Raw genomic sequence first — 20,766 nt, forward strand, 5'->3', positions numbered from 1 at the left:
ATTGTCATTCTGGTCACCACCCGTGACATTTTGGTGGAGGTGCGGGGTACCGCATGCCTGTACAGCGTTCCCCTCCAAGATCCCGCAGTGCAAGTCCGGTACCAAGCCCAGTGAGAAGACCACTCCCCGCGGAACCCGAAACTCGGACCAGCCGGCGCATCAAGGGAGAGGATCCTGAATACGGTTTGTTACTGGACAAGCCCAAGCCGAAGAAGACGACGATGGCCGACCAGGCGCAGGCCCCGGCTGCTCCTGCCGTCGTATACCTGCCCGTCGCACCCAAAACTCCGACGCCGTTCCACGGAGACGCACACGAGGACATCGAGGACTGGCTGCAACACTATGAACGGGTGGCCCGCCATAACGGGTGGTCAGCCGAGCACTGCTTGCAGAATCTTTACTTTTCGATGGAAGGAACTGCGAGGCACTGGTTGGAAAACCACGAGGCTTCTTTGACGTCATGGGAGGTGTGCAAGCAAGAATTAAAGAAGACGTTTGCCTGCCAACACCGACGTGAGAGGGCCGAAGATCTCCTGCGAACAAGGACCCAAGACCTACATGAGAGCGTCACCAGCTTCGTTGAGGATGTTCTCCGCCTGAGCGCCCGCGCCGATCCTCAGGCTACCGAGGAGAAGAAGCTGCACCACTTGATGAGGGGTGTGAAAAGTGAGATATTCGGCGGCCTCATTCGCAATCCCCCGACAACCGTCGACGGGTTCGTCACGGAGGCGACGAATATGGAACGGGCCCTACAAGCACGCGCCAGACACTACCAGCGACACCCCGGCGTAACCACTCTGGCGACATCCGGATCCGACCTTGGCACCACCCTCCCCGGCATCCATGAAATTATCCGTGAAGTCGTCCAGGAGGAACTCAAGAAGCTCCTGCCCGCTGCAGTTCGCCCGGCCTCACTCTCCATCGCCGAGGTTGTGCGGGAAGAAGTCCAGAGAACCTTCCAGAAAGAGGCTCCCGTCGTCGTGGCAGCCCCCGAGGAGCCCACGTTGACTTACGCCGCAGTGGCTCGACGGCCACCGCCTCCTCCTCGTCGCGCCTATGTCGCGCCGCCCCGACGTCAGTCTCCTGCGCCGCAGCACGACCGACACCACGACGACCAGGTCCAGTACGCCTGCCCGGAGCCTCGCGCACCCCGCAAGACCGACGTGTGGCGTACGCCCGACCGACGCCCTCTGTGCTTCCATTGAGGGGAAGCGGACCACACCTACCGCCGATGCCCATACCGACGACTCGGGCTTCGCGGGTTCCACCCGAACGACCCGCGACCCCGTTATGGTGAACGCCCTCGGGAGATCGACGAGTACCTGCGACGACCTCAGTCCCCCGAGCCTACGTCCCGCCGAGAGTTCCGGTCGCCGTCGCCACTACGTCCAGCTTCGCCGATGCACCGACCCCGACGTGAAAGCCTGTCGCCCCTCGCTCCTCGCCGGGGAAACTAGGCGCGGCAACCCCTGGAGGTGGAGTTGCCGAAGACGACCGACGCCAAGATCCTCCACGAACGTCGGAGGGCCCCCACTCGAACGCTACCAGAGATCGAAACCACGCCCCTGCAACGGTGTCCAGTAACCTAAACGTCGTCATCGACGGCCACGACGCATCAGCGCTCGTGGACACTGGAGCAGACTACTCAGTCTTGAGTGGGAGGCTCTCCCGCCGCCTTCGGAAAGTCACGACGCCGTGGGATGGACCTCAGATACGAACCGCCGGAGGGCACCTCATCACACCGGTCGGGAGAGGCACTGCTCGCGTCGAGATCCACGGTGAGACGTGCCCTGTCAAGTTCGTCGTTCTGCAAGACTGTTCGAGGGACGTTATCCTCGGAATGGACTTTCTCTGCGAGTATGGCGCCGTCATCGACCTCGGAGCAAACCGGCTGACGCTTCGAAAACCTGCTCCACCACATGAGGACCCCAAAATGACGTCATCCGCGGTACGAGTCCTCGCAAACCATGTGAACCTACCGCCGCAGTCAAGTGTTTTCGTACCTGTCGGGGTCGATGAGACTTTCTGTGGCGACGTTTTGCTCGAAGGAAGCCTCCAGTTGCTTCTAGGAAGAGGGATCGGCATCGCAAGAGGCGTCACGGAGCTCCAAGACGGACGCACTACTGTCGCACTCGTAACGAACTTCCGACAGGAGGCCCAGCACCTTACGAGAGGCACCGCCGTGGGCCACGCCGAGGAACTCCCGGACGCAGCCGCAATCGCCGGAATATCAGAAGACCTCTCTTCGTGGCCACCTAATACAACGCCGCCTTCGCAGTTTGACATCGACCCAACCCTGCCTACCCCACAACGACGACAACTCAGTGACCTTCTCGCCGAGTTCACTGAGTGCTTCTCCACGTCGTCAAAGGTGCGCCAAACGACCGTTGCGAAACATCGAATTGTCACTGAAGACAACGCGCTTCCTGTGCATCGGTCGCCGTACCGTGTTTCCGTGAAAGAAAGAGAAGTCATCCAGAAGCAGGTCCAAGAAATGCTCGATGACGACATTGTTCAGCCCTCAAGCAGCCCGTGGGCTTCACCGGTAGTCCTGGTGAAAAAGAAAGACGGGACTCTTCGGTTCTGCGTGGACTATCGCCGACTGAACGCCGTAACGAAAAAGGACGTCTACCCGCTGCCACGCATCGACGACACTCTGGACCGGCTGCGCCATGCCCGATACTTTTCGTCGATGGACCTGAAGACTGGGTACTGGCAGATCGAGGTCGACGAACGGGATCGTGAGAAGACTGCCTTCGTCACGCCGGACGGACTGTACGAATTTAAAGTGATGCCGTTCGGACTGTGCACAGCACCGGCGACGTTCCAGCGCGTAATGGACACCGTTCTTTCCGGCTTGAAATGGCAAAGCTGCCTCGTCTATCTCGACGACGTCGTGGTATTCGCAAGCGACTTCGACGAGCACCTGAGACGTTTGCGAGCCGTACTACAGGCTATCCAGAATGCTGGACTGACACTAAAGCCGTCAAAATGTCGGTTCGCTTACGGCGAGCTCAAGTTCCTGGGCCATGTCGTGAGTGCTCAGGGTGTAAGCCCTGATCCTTCCAAGACATCTGCTGTTGCAGAATTTCCCAAGTCATCAGACATGAAAGCCGTAAGAAGATTTCTTGGACTGTGCGCTTACTACAGGCGTTTTGTTCGCGATTTCGCCCAGATTTCTGCACCGCTCACGCATTTGACCAAGGACGACGTGAACTTCCATTGGGGGGAGGAGCAAGAACAAGCGTTCAACGAACTGAGGGAAAGACTCCAGTCGCCCCCTATCCTCAGACACTTCGATCCATCAGCGGAAACGGAAGTTCACACGGACGCCAGCAACGCCGGACTCGGCGCGGTACTCGCCCAAAGACAAGACGGAGCAGAGAGGGTGATCGCTTACGCAAGCCGGGCACTGTCTAAGGCAGAGAAAAATTACTCGACGACCGACAAGGAATGCCTCGCTGTCATCTGGGCGTTAACCAAGTTCCGCCCGTACCTGTACGGGATCCCGTTTCGCGTTGTCACGGACCACCACGCTCTCTGTTGGCTCGCCAACCTCAAGGACCCGTCAGGACGCCTCGCTCGCTGGAGTCTGCGACTGCAAGAATTCGACGTGGCCATTGTGCATAAGTCTGGCCGCAAGCATAACGACGCCGACTGTTTGTCTAGGGCCCCAGTCGAATCTCCTCCCGAAAGCACTGACGACGACGACGACGCCTGTTTTCTCGGTGCAGTGACAGATGCCGACATGGGAGCACTTCAACGAGACGACCCGGAACTTCGCGCCGTGATCGAACACCTCGAAGGCCAGGGAAGTTCAGTTCCGAGAGTCTTGGCCCGAGACTTGTCAAGCTTCGTTCTGCGGCGAGGTGTGCTCTTCAAGAAGAACTTCGGAACGAGCAACCCTGCTTGGCTGCTGGTTGTTCCGGCCAGCCTGCGAGAAGAAATCTTTCAAGCATGCCACGACGACCCGACGGCTGGACACCTTGGCTATAGCCGGACGCTCGCCCGGATTCGTAACAAGTACTACTGGCCGAGACTCCCGAAAACAGTCCATCTGTACACAAGGTCGTGCCATGAGTGCCAACGACGTAAGAGGCCTCCGACGAAGCCAGCAGGACTCCTGCAGCCGATACCTGCCCCAACTAGGCCTTTCCAGCAAGTCGGAATGGATTTGCTTGGGCCGTTCCCAACATCGACGCAAGGAAATCGGTGGATTATCGTCGCGACCGATTATCTTACACGATACGCCGAGACGAAAGCCCTGCCATCGGGAACAGCCGTGGAAGTCGCCAAATTTTTCGTCGAGTCCATTCTCCTTCGACACGGCGCACCTGAAGTACTGATTACAGATCGCGGGTCATCCTTCATGGCCCAGCTGACGCAAGAAGTCCTTCGTCTCAGCCACACCAGCCATCGTCGCACCACGGCGTACCACCCGCAGACCAACGGGCTGACGGAGAGACTCAACAAAACCATCGCCGACATGATTTCCATGTACGTCGACGTAGAGCACAAGACATGGGACGAGGTGCTGCCGTACGTCACGTTTGCGTACAACACAGCGGTTCAAGAAACCACGGGAATGACACCGTTCCAACTGGTACACGGCCGAACGGTTACCACGACGCTCGACGCCATGCTGCCTCACGTGCCAACCGGTGATGTCAACGACGACGCTCAACTCATCTCCCAGCGCGCGGAGGAAGCTCGTCAACTGGCAAGAGTCAAGATTCAAGACCAACAGCGAGTCGACGCACGCCGGTATAACCTTCGTCGCCGGGACGTCCACTTTCAACCCGGAGACCGGGTATGGGTTTGGACACCAATACGTCGTCGCGGTCTCAGCGAAAAACTTCTGAAACGCTATTTCGGACCCTACAAGATCATCCGACGCCTCGGCGATCTGAACTACGAAGTTCTACCCGACGGAACGCGCCCATCTGCAAGACGTCAGCCGCGACCCGAGGTGGTGCACGTCGTTAGGCTGAAGCCGTATTACGAACGATAGAACTTTCCACTCTCGTCGACGGGTGAACTGTGAACTGTGAACTGCGACTCGCGATTCTGCTGCCTCTTTGTTTTGAATTTGTTTTTGTTTGTTGTTCTTCGTTTTGTGCTGCATCGGGACGATGCACTTTTTAAAGGGGGGGGGGGGGATAATGCCGCGCGCAGGGTCACGGACTTGTAGAAAGTTCTCGTTCATTCTTGCTTTGGACATAACTATCGTTCATCCTTGTTTTTGTTGTTCTAGAAAGTGCTTGTTCATTCTCGCCCCGAGCGCGCTACGCTCGAACCTTCTCCGCCGAATCTTCGAGATAGTGACTCACTCTAGATAAGAGGCCGCCCGCGACCTTGTCGAGTCAGTTTCGCCCCAGCGCTCGACTCCGCTGTCTCGCCGACCTCGACGCTCGCGACGCTTTGTTATTATTTTCTATTCTCCTTTTTGTTTTCGGCACAAGTTCGCCACACTAAACGTTTATTTCTTCCTGTTTATTTATTGTCATTCTGGTCACCACCCGTGACAATATCTCTATTGCCCCCAGAACAATTCTTCGTGGGGCAAGTGACTTGCTCATTCACATTGATAGGCTTAAGAACAGATGCCCAGTTGACATCCGTAAAATAATAGTGCATTTAAATGTAGTCGCCTGCCGAGAAATTACTATACGAGGTGTGAGGAAGGCATCTTTAGGAAGGAGGAGTGCAAACTGGTGAAATACGGGAGAACACTACATCAAGTGCAGGGTGATATATATCTTCAGGGACCAATGGGGATTGACTCCGAACGATGGAAACGCGTTCCATACTAGAGAAACATGAATCTAAAGAATTCTCCTGGTTGTTAAAGGGGTACTCTGGCGATTTTTTTAGCTGCCTCAACTAACTACCCTACTGAAAAAACCCGTATAAAAATTCATACTGGTTGACCCGTATATCTCATACGGTGTTATGGGATACGGGTCTCCCGTATGATACTGGGAACCCGTACCTGTACAGGTTGACCCATTCAGATACAGGAACCCGTTTAGATACGGGGCCCGCACCTGTACGGGTTCACCCGTTTAGGTAAGGGAAAGCGTGCCTTACGGGTCGACCCGTTTAGATATAGGAACCCGTACCTTACAGGTTGACTCATTTAGATATAGGAACCAATATTTATGCATGTTCATCTGTTCAGATAGAGAAACCTATATCTTTAAAGGTTTATCCCTTCTGACGCAGTAATAGGAATCAACATGGTGTCCAACGTTTGCAAACGGATGGACGGATCTTTGCAGGTTTAACAATTCACATGCATTTGTCATGCAAAGAATGAGCATGAGCCAGGTCATTTCAGGTTATACGTGTATTTAGTGAACGCAAATTGGCATCTGCAGAACACCAACAAGAAGCTTAACCTCTAAGCAAGCTTAGAAGTCACACTTCTAGTTAATATCCTGCAGTAGGATATTAACAAATTTGCATACTGCAGTAGATTCACCCGAGCTATCCTCTTCCCTGGAGAGGCCTCTCGAGGATGCCTCCATAGGTACTCGTTGAAGGCATCTGCAGGGGAAAAGAATACAACAATAAGTCATGTATATCTACAGTTCCCTGAAAAATTTAATATTTTACTTCCTGCATTTATAAGTAAGCAATTTCCGCTACAATTTATGCTTTGTTAATATCTTGTGATACCATGTAGACCCCAAGAGCAACTTCTTACGATTACACAGTCTGCTTAAAACAGCAGGCATGCATGATTCGGCCCGAAAGTTTTGAACCAGTTCAGACCGAGTTCAGAGGAGTGCAGAAGCAGTGCGCAAGTCGGGCTGCGGCTGCGTGAACTTAAGCTGCAGCGTTACAAACGACCCTGTAATTGGTTTCCGAAAGACCGAAGAGTTGCCATCTGTTACTGCATGAACGCTGAACTGACTTCGGCCAGCGCAAGATTCTGTGGAACTGAGGCTGAGCTCGTGCAGCACTGGAATAAATCGAACAGGCCAGTTCAGCGTCCATGCAACTTCCGGTTGAATCTAATGAGTCAGTTCTTACACTATTTGAACTAGATCAGCCAGTTCAAGCAAATCGAAAAGACCTAGTGTGACTTTCCACAACTATGCACTTAAAGTTTGCTTGCAACAATGTGTTCCTTGCATTTCAGTGTTTATGAAAATTATAGACCTTGGAGCAGGGGACAAAAAGGAACGGAAAGACACGAAGCTCCAGAGCTTCGTGTCTGTCTGTCCCTTTTTTTCCCCACGTTCCTGGGTAACCACGTCTATCCTTAACCAGCTCGCCTGCCTGTTAACTTAAGTAAAAGTATGTTCAATAAAGCTAAATATGTATTTTCAATTATGAACATGGGCCTCTGATTGCCCACAACCTCTAACTTATTTCATGCCCAACAATGTCACCATGGGAACAAGTAAAATGAACACTGAACACACAATTCTCGACCGGCAGTTTTAGTGCAAAAGAAAGATTTTGACTTGCAATTGTTGTTCTGGGCATGTATATAAATTGACAACACAGATTTGATATCAAGAACCATTTAACTAATTTAATATCCGTGTTACGACCCTTCAATGGTCTATTCATACGAGATAGTTCCCTGGTAAGAAAACTGAGCACTAGAAAGAAGGAACACCCACGGTCAGAAGGCGGTTCAGAAAAAATGGGCAGTACTCAAAGGACAGAGCCAAACATAGTTCGGTTGTAGCAGTTCTAGTGAACAAACAGACTCACTTTCACAACTCTGCTAGTGCCAGCTTTTCGTTCAAAAGAAAAAATAAGTGCCTCAGCAGAAGGTCCTGCAAGCAGGCCACTGATATCATGGACCTCCCCCAAAACTTGCAGGGATTAGCAGATATTTGCAATGCGGAGCATGTTACTGTAAAACCTCCTCAGTGTGAATACATCAGAAAGCACCAAGGGACCTAGATGACCGTGACAAGGTCACTTTACTTTTCTTCATATATTAAAAACAAAGAGGGAGATAGGGCTTCTTCATTTCGGTTTTGCGCTCAGAGCTTCACGTTCCTAAAGCTCGAACTAGTCGAACCGTGACCTTTCAACAGCCTATAACACTGAAAGTTCCGAAAGCCTTGGAATATTTTATCACATTAATTTTGTCGTAGCAGGTTGCAACTTCAGAAGCCATAAGGTTTGAGTGACTCACCAAGTATGAGACATCTGTGAGAAGTGGGCACTTACTGCTGCCAACTTGACTGGAGTCAGGGCCCTCTCGGCGAAAGCGCCCTTGAAGCGCCGGCATAGCACCCCAGTCACACTCCGCCCATGCAGCTTCTCCCTGCCGAAGATCAACTTCGTGGCCTCTTTAACGAACATGGAGTCTCCCCGGGCTCCCCTCACGTAGAACAGTTTGTCCTTTTCCACCAAGACACCATGGCAAAGGTGAACCTAGAAATAGATAGAAATGCTCTACAGGAAATGCAGCCAGCCATTGGTCCCGATCTCATTGATCTTTCGGAAACTTGTGTAGACGTCTGCCGCACAATGCCACTTTTTTCGGACGCAGGACATGCAAGGCAGCTCTTCATGCAACATCTTGGGCGTATTCTTTTCAAAGCCAATCACAGAAATTCACCACGGGCACTCACTACTCGTCTCCAACTTCTCAATGTAAAGAACACCTCATCTTGAAGTACAGAACAGAGAGTGGAACAAACATAACTGCAAAAGAATCGCATAGCAAACAGTTCCAGCCACGCATGTCGTCTGCTATGCACACAAAAAAAAAAAAACACGGAGGGGAAAACAAAAAAGCTCACGGTCGGGTGTAGCCACGTGACTTCCGCCCACTCACTCTCTCCTCTCCACTTCTCCGACCTCCGTGCGCGGGTTTCAGTTTCAGTTCTGAGCAGTTGCGTTTTTTGGCTTTAAAGGGAAGATGGGGCACTTCTACATTTGAGAAAAAACGCTTGAATTGCGTTCATTTGGCCTTTAGAATAACAGATATCAAAATTATATTTCAATGCGACGCGCCGGAGAGTTACAAGAGCAATTTCAAAATATGGCTGAAGCCCCGCCCCCCTAGCCTTGGGCAGCGAAAAGAGCCGTCGATGACGTCATGGACGGCGACTGTCTTTCGAGTTTTTCTCGCGTTTAACAATACTTACGCAGCAAATGATTTGGGTATTCGGGTTCACGGGGTAAAAATACACTAGAATTCACTTCTAACTCATTTTTTCCAAGAAGCTCCGTAGCTTCCCTTTAATAAAATATATGTGACTGTTGCAAAATATTAATTTGGTAGTCTTTCGACACTATTAAAAATCGGCTGGCAAAAAATGAAAACTTTTATTGGGGGGTTAAGTGTCCGTTTAAGTGAGTTCAGAGTAAAGAGAGAAAGCGAAAGAAGGGTACCAATTATAACACAATTTTAATTGGGCTACTTGGTACATGATTTATGAAAAACCTCGAAATAAGACAAGGACACTAGATAGAAAACGTTTCAGAAAAGTGCCAATTAATTGGGAAAGAAATATCTTATCAATGCCCGGCCCTACTCTTTACATTCACCAGCATTCTGAAGCAGCCCGATGGTTCAATTTAAGGAAGCATATAAATAACCTCATTCAAGGAGCTGTGGAAACAATAAAATTTAGTCACTTGCCCAATATCTGGAATGAATATTCCATGAAATTCTGAACTTACCTCGTCATCAGCCTCTGCAAGCACTGGCACGCACTCGGGAAATGCCTCCGGCGGGCCTGCTACAAGATCCGCTGCTGGAACAGCAGCATCAGCGGCCGGTACAGGTCGAGCGTGATCCACACCAGCTCGCACTACGTGAACTGAAGCAGGAGCGCCAGCTGCAGGAACCACTGCTGGGCAAGCTGGAGGAGCTGACCCAACCCTGCCAGACGGGACATTGTCCACTGCAACATAATAAAACACTCTTTAGAAACAAGACACAGTTCAGGAGTCAACCGATTTTTCGGACGCCAAAAATTCAGACAAGCTTGATTATTCGGACTTCAGCACTTTCCTGGTTCGTTGATGGCATGAGGGCTTCATAGTACTTCATGCCACAGAAGACTACCGGCAGTGTGCTTATTTGTTTTTCCGTAACACACCGGGACTGGAAAAGTAGCGCAAGCAGGACACAAAACAAAAGGATGAGAAACAAAACCAAAGAAGAAAAAGAGGAAGAAAAGAAATGCGCTCAAGTTCGCCGGCAGTGGGCGGCAGAGAGGTTGTTTAGTTTACACAAAAAATACCGGTGAATAGCTAATGAATATTCATGCCAAGCATTTCCAACGGTTTGCGAGATATAAGCTCAATCTTTCTGACGAAATTCAATGCTGTAGCAGATCGTCTGCTCACCTTTTAACCAGTTGCACAGTTGCGTCGCTAGACACAATCTGCCGCCCGATTAAAGTTCAGCCTTGTTGGTGCTGTGGTCATGCCTACGACCAGCTTCCTCACTCCCTCCTCCTCAACAAAAAGAACTCCTTTGTCCCCAATGACGAAAGGATGTGTGCTGGCCGGCCTCATCAGAAAGCGCATATTTAAAATGTTTTGACTGACAGAACAAACTTTCACTTCAAGCCTCATCTATGCGCACAGACCATGGTGTCTTGGTATGGCGTAATTGTTTGACATACTGCAGAACCAGAAAAATATTTCTTCAATCAAAGCAAAAGTGCTGCCGAGCAAAACGGGCTCATCGCCATCAGCAACAAGAAACAAACTCTCAAAGCTCCATTTGCACCCTAAGAGACGAAAAGAGAATTATAGACACCTCTTAAACTCATTGATACATTGAAGCACCCCTGTAGTATATGCTTACTTCTGTTTGCGACAAAATAAAAATTAAAATTACTTTTGATTTCTCAGATAAAGTGTGAGCACATAATGTGTAGTGTGTGAGGTAAGCAACTGAAAGTGCCTCCACGCTTACCTAGTAGTGCCAGCAGCTGCTTCTTGATAGCGTCCTCTCTATCTGGGGCTCCTGCTCCAGGTTCAGCACCCTCTGCTTTGCCGACCTCAGCTTTTCAACCAGCCGGGCATGCTTCCCAAGCGACACAGCGGACGTCCTGTCCTCTGTCTTTTTTTTTTTTTTCTTGTACTTGCCACCCACTGCAGGGGATGGCGACATCAAAATCTGGAAAAGAAAAAGGTCCAGGTGTTGTAATATTTATTTAATATAAACTCCAACACATAATTGGGACACACATAGTTCACATTAAATTGCTCTCCCCCCCTTTATTTTTTGGGTGCAGGTTTCAGCCCTATACCTGTGATAGCCCCCTCCCTGAAGAAATGCTTCCAGACGCCCCTGACAAGATATCCGGTATTCACTGTCAGTACAGGAAATAATTGGTATATCGTCCTTTACATACTCTAGTTTGTAAAGGACGATACCTGTTGTCAGAAAACACTGTGTAGGTAAACGAAATAGTATGATAAAATATTGTGTTAAAAGGTACTTCTAAGTTAGTTAGAAAGTAAAATATGATAATACTACTTTGCACCCAGTGTACTTTCTATGAGGAACGTAAACTCTCAGTTGCTTTGTACTTGCAATTCAGTGCTTTTAAATACGATAGCATCTATAAGCAAAGCATATGCACTTTAGGCGGCTGTTGGTCCGAGGATTTGTAACTGCTTTTGAAAAGAGCATGTGCCGGCACATTATAATTCAGAAAAGAAAAACATGCCGCCGGCACTGCGCCTCAAACCCACAACTGTTGAAGTCTAAGCCGGGCATCGTATCCGCTTCACTACGAGCATACATGGGTAAGCATTTGCGAAAGAGCTACTGGTTGCAGGCAAGAGCTGCGTTGATGCACGTGCCAGTGACTCAACGCCGTTGTTGCCATAGCAATGTGCGCCGCATCTGGTCGCAGTCGCACATAGCCACATCTGAGGAGAGCTCTGTGAACCAGACTTGAGTATCATCTTTCGTTGTCGGTATACGAAAGCAGGTCTCACCAGAGGAACATTACGCAAGCGTGCTGAGGCACAGTGAAAGCAAAGTGCCTAGGGTACTTCGGAACAACATAAAACATGTTTGTTGAAAGCTGGAGAGGCAAGTAGCAACAAGAGGACCATTGAAGCGGATGAAAAGATTAAAGAGAGGAAACTTTGGCTGCAACGCAAGCAGGACGCCAAACAAATGAGGACGTCTTGCGATAGTGGAGAAGAGATGTAACTTCGTGTACAGCGAGATTTTGACTTGACTTAGAGCAGGTGAGCACATCTCGTAAGACTGAAGAGTGTCGAATTCAGATTTAATGCGGTCGAGAAACGAGCAGAAGAGTGTCTCTTGAAATTGAAGAGGGACAACTGCAGCTACAGCACAGTCGAGACCAGGAGTAGCCAAGCTGCGGCACTTTGTGTGTTAATGTGCGGCTTGTGGTCCACTTTCATAGAGCGTTCTACCCACCGGATCTGTGTACCAGAATAGCAAGCAATTTAAAAAGTGTCTGTACAAATAGTCCTGACCAGCCATAATGAATGGACACAATTACTCATAAAGCGAACAAAATGCAAGATATTCTTTAGCCTAACCGTTCAAATTTACCCACGATTACTGCCCACTGGTAACGGAAGTGAAGTATGCTGCTGATTTGAAAAAGGGAAATAAAAGACGAACCCCCTCCTTCTGAACAGAGCCGAAGATGAGGTAAGAAAAACAGCCTAAAGGCACACATAAACCTCGAACCTTGAGTTCAATACCATAGGGATGGCCACGTGCTTCTTTTTCAAAGCAGCAACCAGCTCAGCTCGTGTCTCTGTAAAACAAAACATGCACACTGAATTACATCTCAAAGTCGTCGTGTTTGTCTCCCTTTCCCTTCTTGTATCGGGGTTTACAAATATGACCGTTCACCAGCCAGCCTGCGCTATAACCCTTGTTTCAAAAATTATTTTTTTTCGATATTTTTACACATTAAATGCACCACCTAGTCGAACTTATGTGGTAAATTTGTCGAGCTTACAAAGCCGATTTGTTGCGATTTATTTTGAGTGTCGTCGCTACCATCTGGAGCGCCCTGTAGTTAAACAACGTAAAACCCTTCGCTCTTGCCGCCCAGTTCTTCACAAATCGGGCGCAAGGACCGAATCGGGCGCAAGGACATATTCGTGCCCACCACATTTCGCGAATTTTAGACGCCGGAACGGGGGCCCACGAAATTTCCGCTTTCCACGTGTCCTTAAATTTCGCTAATTTTTGGACGCGTGGAATTTGCAAAACATCGGGGGCTGGCGAACATTAGGGAGTGTTCGGAGACCGCGTTTCCCCCTCTGCAACGAAGATGCGCGTGCCCGCCGATAGTCTTGACTGTAGAGTTCCGGGTATATAGCGAGTTGCGGAGGGCGTTGCGGGACAGCGAAAACGATCAACGAAAACTCCCCATTAACGGTTTGCAGTATACGTTGTGCTTCGAGCCCCTGATGCGTAGACAACAACTTACCATTCCCCGGCGCACGCTCCAACAGCCTCCCAGTAGACGCTTTTCGGCACGTCGGGGTCGAAGTCGCCAACGCTCGCCGGTTTGAACTTCTTGATACGGTTCACCACGCTGACTATTGCCTTCGCGCCATCAATATAAATCACGTACGCTTAGTACATATCGACACCGATACACACCGATCGAGATAGCCCTAACGTCAATGCGGCTTTGGTTCACAGCACTGGCTCGCACTGGCCGGCTAGCCAGCGGCGCTGGTATGTAGGGATTGGATTGGATTAAATAAATAATCTGCCTTAGTTTATATTAATACTATTATTACTCAAAATAGTTTTAGAACATTTAAAAGCATAGAAACTTACCATGTTAAGTTTATTTATTGTTAAGAAAAACATTGTTTGTCCGTCGTTGGTTTTTCTGCGCTCTAGCTTGCAGCTACGAAATCCAATCCAATCCGACGTCAATAAACCGAAACCGAAACTACCGCGGTACAGGGCTCAAAGCTATGAAGCAAACTCTCGTTTATCTCGGCCTCGCTTCCCATGGATTTGGTTTTCTCATTTTATGACTTTAAATATGCATGTCATAAAATGGTTGAGTTTGATAGCTGAAACTGTTAAACTGAAATGACCTTATATGTGATTTTCTGATTAAAATTCTTTATTGAAAAAAATATCACAGTTTAGTTTCGCGGTGAGCGCGTTCCCGTCGAGGTCTGATAATTTCTGGTCGCGTTAAATAGACCGATCTCACCGGCCAGTTTGACTACGCCACCGCTGCCGCAATGCAGCGAGGGAACTTTAGTCTTTGGGCACGTGCGACAACCTCGCTGGAGCTCTTCGCGTGCAGAGCACGAGAAGGCACGAGCCCTCGCGTGCACGGCCGTCTGCCTCCTGTGAACTAAAGTTATGGCGGCTTTACGCATGCGCCCAACGCTTAGTGAGATCGGTCTATTGTGTATACCGCTAGAGCCTGTACAAGGTTACCGACCGCCGGTTTAAGTGCGGCGCCGGTAAGGCGTTACCGGTCGCTCCGATACGTGGTTGCTGTTAGCCGCGCATCGATTACTGGCCACCGGTACGTTATTACGGCCCACCAGTGTGGCGTACCGGCTTCGCCTGTACGTGTTCACTCGCCGCCTGTATTTGATATGGGCAACCGATACGGCGTATCGGCTTCGCCGGTACGTGGTTACCGGTTACCGGTGTGGCCTACCGGCTGTTCCCGTACGCGTTTACCGGCCGCCTGTACATGGTATGGGCAGCCGGTACGGCGTATCGGCTTCGCCAGTACGTGGTTACAGGTCTCCGGTACAGAGCTACCGGTTACCGATATGAGAATACAGGACTCCGGTGTGAACCGGTATAGGCCGGTATACATTTGTACAGGTTTTTTCAGTAGGGTATATTTCCTGACTCCCCGGCCTTTACCCTTTCCGGTATGCTATTTAGTATCACGAAATTCATAATAGTTATTGCCAATGCGGCAAATGAAAATGGTGCAAAAACCAACATTCAAACATACGCGCACTTTTCAGTGCCGTGACGTCAGTGGCGGGCAGGCTTGCCAGTCGAGCGAGCAGTCTAAAAAATAGAATATGCCAATCATTTGTTCCGTGCTGGAGCACGGGGATTGGAGCGAGCATCCAAAGCATTCATTTGACACCATGAAACTGCTTCGAATCAGTTGGGAACAAATTCTACAGTCCAAAGAGTGAACCCCTGCACTTTAACTGACGTCACTTTTTCGTTGTTGCCAGTAGAGACTTTCAGTTTGAGAAACACGGTGAGGACCAAAATTGTAAATTCTATAACTTCGTGAAAAAAAATTATTTTGACCTAATATTTGGGATACTATTTTGGCGATGTTGTTTGGCGAGTTTAGCAAAATTTCAAGCCAATCGGGGACCATAAAGAAATCGCCAGAGCACCCCTTTAAGAGCATAATTGTGCTGTCTGAGATCTAAAATCGATACGAAGTTCAGTAGACGGCTGCATTTCTGCTTGCAATAAAAGTTGTCAGTGTGAACATTTAAATTTGTCCAGTTAATACCTGGAGCGTTAAAGTCCCCCATTATCAAAAGGTTGCACCTATACAACTCTTTCACTATATTCTCAATGTTACAAGACACCTGATGAGGTGTAGTTTGAGGAGGGAGATAAAACAATCCGAATAAAACACCCGCTTTGTGCACTCGATTTCAACCGATAGACACTCAGGGGACCCCTCTAAATCCTCGCGTCTTTTTGAATTGTACCGCCTGTCAACTGCAATCATCACACCACCTCCTATGCTACCTCGCAAAAAAAAGTCACGATCGCGATGAAAAAAATTTCAAAATAGGGCGGAAAGTTATCTTCAGAGCTAATGGTGGGACGCAACCAGGTTTTCAAGCAAGCACATAAAAGAATAGTTAGATACAGTAACACGAGAAAAGAAACACTCGGCCTTCGTCCGAAGACCACAAAATGTTTTGATAAGACAGCCTAGTCTTACTCATCAGTGTTTTCTGCAGTGGTTTTTGGCCACTTACCGAGATACTTTGAGCAAATCATCTTGAAGAACAGCTCTGAAGGGCTTGAATAAACCCCAGTCAGCGCAACGGTTCGAGCCCTCGGGCATGTGGACATGGGCATTGAATGTGCCGTTCGCTCGTCATGTCCGTCACCCTTGGAGGCAGGCGGATCTTCGAGCATACATTGATTGAGTAAAATTATATGCACGGGCGCGTGCACGTTGACTGGAAATTGCTATGCACACGACGTTTTGAAACTCGTATAAAACGAATGGTTAGAACGAATTTCCGAAGCGGTAGCGTAGCTAAGTGGCAAGGTGTCTGCCTCATACGCAGCGGACCCCGGTTCGGTCTGCAGTGTGGACTTACTTTTTTTTTCTCTTTTTTCTTGAACATTTTATTTTGTCGATATTTACTACATTTCTTTTTTATGATTAACACTTAAAAAAAAATGTTGCCAACAAAATTTTGCTGAACTAAAGGGTATAAGACTTCCTTTCCGGATGTGCAATGAAGGAAAGCAGGGCTTGGGTTGTCAGCTGGACGCCGCAACGCGGCGTGTACGGAGGGGGGGGTGCCAAGTGGGTTAATGCTTTTGCACTTAGCAGCCACACACTGTCGCTGTGAAGCGGCGTGAACGCAGGTTGGGGGGGGGGGGGGGGCGGGGAGCTTTACTTATATCGATTTCCACCATGCCCGTAACATTTGCGCCTAGAACCGAGAGGAGTCGGACACCCACCCAACGATTCCGATGCTAGAGATGCCGCGGATCTCCCAGCTCCAATAGTCTGTCCTCTTGGCAGCCCGAGGGGGGTGAGGAATCTGAATCTGCGCATTCCTGGCTGTCAGCCATGGTGAACTAGAAGGCTGGAGGCCCCCGACACTCTGCCCGAGGGCAGACACGGGCCACGGCAGCCGGTTTCAAAGCTGCGCCGGCCTCCGCTCTCCTCAAGCCTGTGATTTCTGCAGGGCCCGCCTTTACGTCATCGCACAGTGAGCAGACGAGATATAGCGGACCAGAATAAGGCGGGTAGTGGAAAAAGCGGCGGCCTCCATGTGAGGCACTTTGTGTAGAATCTATCAGGTGGCACTGGCGTTCCATCCCGGACCACTTCTGCCGGCGGCGAGCCCGTCCGAAGCGTAGCTGGTTTCAACCTTAGTGGTTCATTACCACGGCCTGTATGTGTTTCATGGATGTTGCAACGTCTATGAATTAATGTTTAAAGTTTATTCGCGCAATGTAGCGATTTTGTGTTTTCGGTACGCTGTAGTGTTTGCCCTGGCTGGCTGGCAAACGTTCCTCCATACGGACCCGTCTACCTGCCTAGTCTTGCAAGGCACCCAGAGTATCTTGTCTTTTTGGAAATAAAGACCATAATTAGTATTCTGCTTTGATTTTCAGTTATATGCCCATAATAAATGCGTGTACCACTTTCCTTTGTTAAAGAACATGCCATTGTGAAAAATAATTGTTGAAAAGCTACACTTCCATTTGGAACGTGCTGAACGAAGGAAAAGTAGGTAAAATACTCGTAATCATTGCGGCACTCTTTGTGGCACTATTTCTGGAGTGTTGTAGCGTTCGACTTCCGCCGTCCGCCGCAGGTGATCAATCAGACGACCCTTTCCTTGGGGTCAAGCGGGGTTTATTACCATGACTCCTGGATCCCGACCTGGCCAAGACTCGGGACAGCAACTCCTGTCGGCCGCACTGGCCACCCCTTTTAAGCCCGTGCGTATGCAATGGGCACCGGGAGCCGCCCCCCGCTAGTCGCCGGTTTGGCCGCCGTGTGGCGGGCCGAGCGCCCCACACCTCTCCCCCTTAGAGGTCGAGGTCTAAGATGGCCTCCTCGTGGGCCGGGTCGCGGAGCAGATCCGGGCGGAATCGGCGGAGCACCCGGATGGCCTCCGCGACTTTCAACGGGCGGGGAGCTGCCGGAGGTGCAGCAGGAGGTGGTGCGGCTCGGCGAGCCCAGTCCGCGGCGACGCGAGCTTGGTGCAAGGCGCCCGCCAGGTGGATGGGGTGGTGCAGTTCCGGCACTCCGCAGACGGGGCACAGCAGGCATCGAGGCTCAGGCTGTAGAAGCTCTGTCGAGCCTGCTTCCTCGCCTTCATGAGGGCCTGAAGACTGATGTTGGATGAAGCTCTCCTGTCGTCGCCGAATCCACCCTGGAGGTCGTGGAAGACGTGATCTTGCGCGAACCGTCGGAGCAGCGCCCCTGTGTAGATGCGCAGTAGGATGGATGAGATGGTGATGGGCCTGAAGTCTCCGCCAGTAGTGGCCGAGCGGGACTTGGGTATGAAAACTCTTGGCCACCTTGAGGTCCTCGGGAAGCATAGCGAAGGCCAACCAGTTGGTGAAAATGATGGCAAGAATGGCTGGTGGAATCTGGAAACCTCGTTCAGGGTAAGGCCGTCCGGGCCAGGGGCAGTCTTTGCGTCGGTGTTCTTGAGCACTCTTTGGAGCTCTCCTTCGGTGAACGGCTCCACCTCTACGTTGAGTACTTGTTCGGATGTTATGAACCCGTCAACCGGTCTTGATGGTGTAGACATGAGAAGGTCGTAGACCCGGTGGAGCTCCGAGAAGAGGACTGCTGGGTCAGCCCAGTCCAGCCCCAACTCGTCGACGAGCACCTTAGGCCCCAGACTGTACAGCCGTTGATGTTCTGCATAGCGTTCGTGACGGCGCTGGTTACGGTTCTTGGCTAGACGACGCTTCTTTTTCTTGCTGCCCTCGGTGCCTCCCCTCTCCCCAGGTCCTCTCCTATCTTGATGGGGTCCAGCAACCCTTGAGCGATGGTGACAGGGGTTCCTGGTGCGGGCTGCAGACGCACCCAGGCAGATCCGGCGTCGTGAACGCGGACCGGTTGAATAGGAACCGGCTGCTTGTGTGCCGCCGCCTTGAAGGTCTCCAGGATCTCCTTGTAATGGCGTGTATTTCGCTGCCCTGTGATTCCCTGTGAGGACTGGGTGGTGAATACCCTGGCAAAAGCAAGGTTCATATGAGGGTGGTCCTTGCAGGTGATCTCTGCCCTGGCCAGTGCCGTCAGTTCCGAGACGGTCCACCGCGCGTTGAACTCTGCTGGTGGAAGAGAGTTTGCGGAGCCAATGTACGTGTGACCTCTGCGATGATGGATTTAGCAAAGGGACCAGGAACGATGACAGTTGGCGGGGTGTCTGGCGAGGGGCCACAAAGGGATGAAGTTCGGAGTAAGGGTGAGACATCCTTTCCCCGTCGCGTTCGGAGTAAGGGTGAGACATCCAGCTCCCTGCGCATCGCCTCTGCGCACTGGGGCATCAGACGGTAGTCCCGGACGCTCTGCCATGTTCTTCTTGGCATCAATGCAGCGAGCTCTTCGTCACTACGCATGCACAGAGAAGCCTGGAGCTTGCACAGCACGAGTGCGTGAGTGTCCCTCTCTGTCCAGGGCCTTGCCTCCGGTGTAGGGGGGATATCTCGGGGGGTGACCGGGGTTGGAGAATGATGTATGGACTTCTCGCTTCACCGCTGTGGTCTTGGCGTGGTGAGGGGTGATGAGGGTATGTCCGTCTGCAGGCCGGAGGAATCTTGCACTGATGGCAGTGGTCCCCCTGGAGTGGCAGTGGGGGGCTCACCATGTGCAGGAACCCTGGAGTCCGGCCGAGGTAACCTGCTCCGCAGCTGTTCTTGCTGTAGCAAGTCCCTGTACAACTTCCGCCCCCTGATGCCCTTGATGGTTTGCCAAGGTACCCCTGCGTACCCCTTGGCGAGTTCTTTGTTGGTAAACTTCATCTTGGCGGGCATCGACAATTCTTGGACCGCCAAAGTCCTGACGTCCTCCGTGGTCCAGTCACCTGCTGGTGGGAGACGCAAAGCAGGGGTGCTGGTTGTGAAGGGCATCGACATGTCTGCCCTCTTGGAGTCCCGGGAGAACTCTGGGTGCTCCTTCTCCTCGGTGTGACTTGCAGGGGAAGGAGTGGAAGCCTGCGGAAGCTCGTTGCTGGCCACACTGTGTGAGTCGGCGTTCGTCACTACGGTTGAAGTGGGCGATACTAATGGTTTCTTCCGACACCTTGTGTAATGAGACGACATGGAGGTGCTCTTGGTGTACGTTTTGGCGAGGCAATAGAAGCACCTCCGTACGAAGTGACAACTATGAACATGTTCGTAGTGCCCCCCAGAGAGATGCGAGAAGTTAGTCGTTTGTCGCACAGGTGGCAGACAATCTCCTCTGAGGGATACAGCCTCTCAAAGGTTTGCTAACACGCTAGGTGATGGATGAGTCCCTGACATGCTGAAATAAATAGGAAAAAAAAATATGAAGCACTATTCCCCCAGCCGCTTGCGACACAGGGTATTTGTATTTAAGTGTAGGCTGTGAGGCCGAGAGGGAGAGCCTGGTAATGTGGCCTGTGCTGTACATGCCACAGTAACTTGTTCAAAAGGTACAAAGTTCCCTAGAGCACTAGATTATACTAGTCCTGCAGACTACACCACTACATGTAGTGAAAACCAGCTAGTGGTGCCCTGCGTAGCCCCAAAGCGTAGATCCGATCCACAGGGCTGCATGCCGAAGCACAAAAAAACAAAACCCAAAAACCATGTTTATTGCGCCAAAGTGCCGAACTGCGCTTGATTACGAACAAAAAACCTACAAATGTTGCTAAAAGAAAGAAAAGAAAAGTGAAAAGACGTTTTTCTCTGCTGCTAGTCTAACAGAGGTGGTGAAATCCACGGGTGGAACGTATTGCCCTCTGTTGATGGCCGGCGCAACTAAACAAAGTTGCATGCGCTCCCAGTTCGCGTGCAAAGTTCGAACTGGAAACCGGCAGAGCTGCCAC

The 20,766-nt window shown here is 50.7% G+C and overlaps 2 long non-coding RNA genes across 2 annotated transcripts; one reads left to right on the forward strand and one right to left on the reverse strand.

The window, feature by feature from the left end:
• Nucleotides 1-9,823: 9,823 nt before the first annotated feature.
• LOC121834035 lies at nt 9,824-12,738 on the reverse strand. The gene is made up of 3 exons (XR_006077014.1): nt 12,680-12,738; nt 10,913-11,116; nt 9,824-9,887 (listed from the first exon to the last, which is right to left on the reverse strand). It is a non-coding gene; the product is annotated as an uncharacterized LOC121834035 (long non-coding RNA).
• A 6,001-nt stretch (nt 12,739-18,739) lies between these two features.
• LOC121834031 lies at nt 18,740-19,759 on the forward strand. The gene is made up of 3 exons (XR_006077010.1): nt 18,740-19,161; nt 19,502-19,590; nt 19,672-19,759. It is a non-coding gene; the product is annotated as an uncharacterized LOC121834031 (long non-coding RNA).
• Nucleotides 19,760-20,766: the final 1,007 nt, after the last annotated feature.

The sequence above is a fragment of the Ixodes scapularis genome, unplaced genomic scaffold, assembly GCF_016920785.2.
Source record: "Ixodes scapularis isolate PalLabHiFi unplaced genomic scaffold, ASM1692078v2 ptg000303l_1___fragment_1__unscaffolded, whole genome shotgun sequence".
Taxonomy (NCBI): domain Eukaryota; kingdom Metazoa; phylum Arthropoda; class Arachnida; order Ixodida; family Ixodidae; genus Ixodes; species Ixodes scapularis.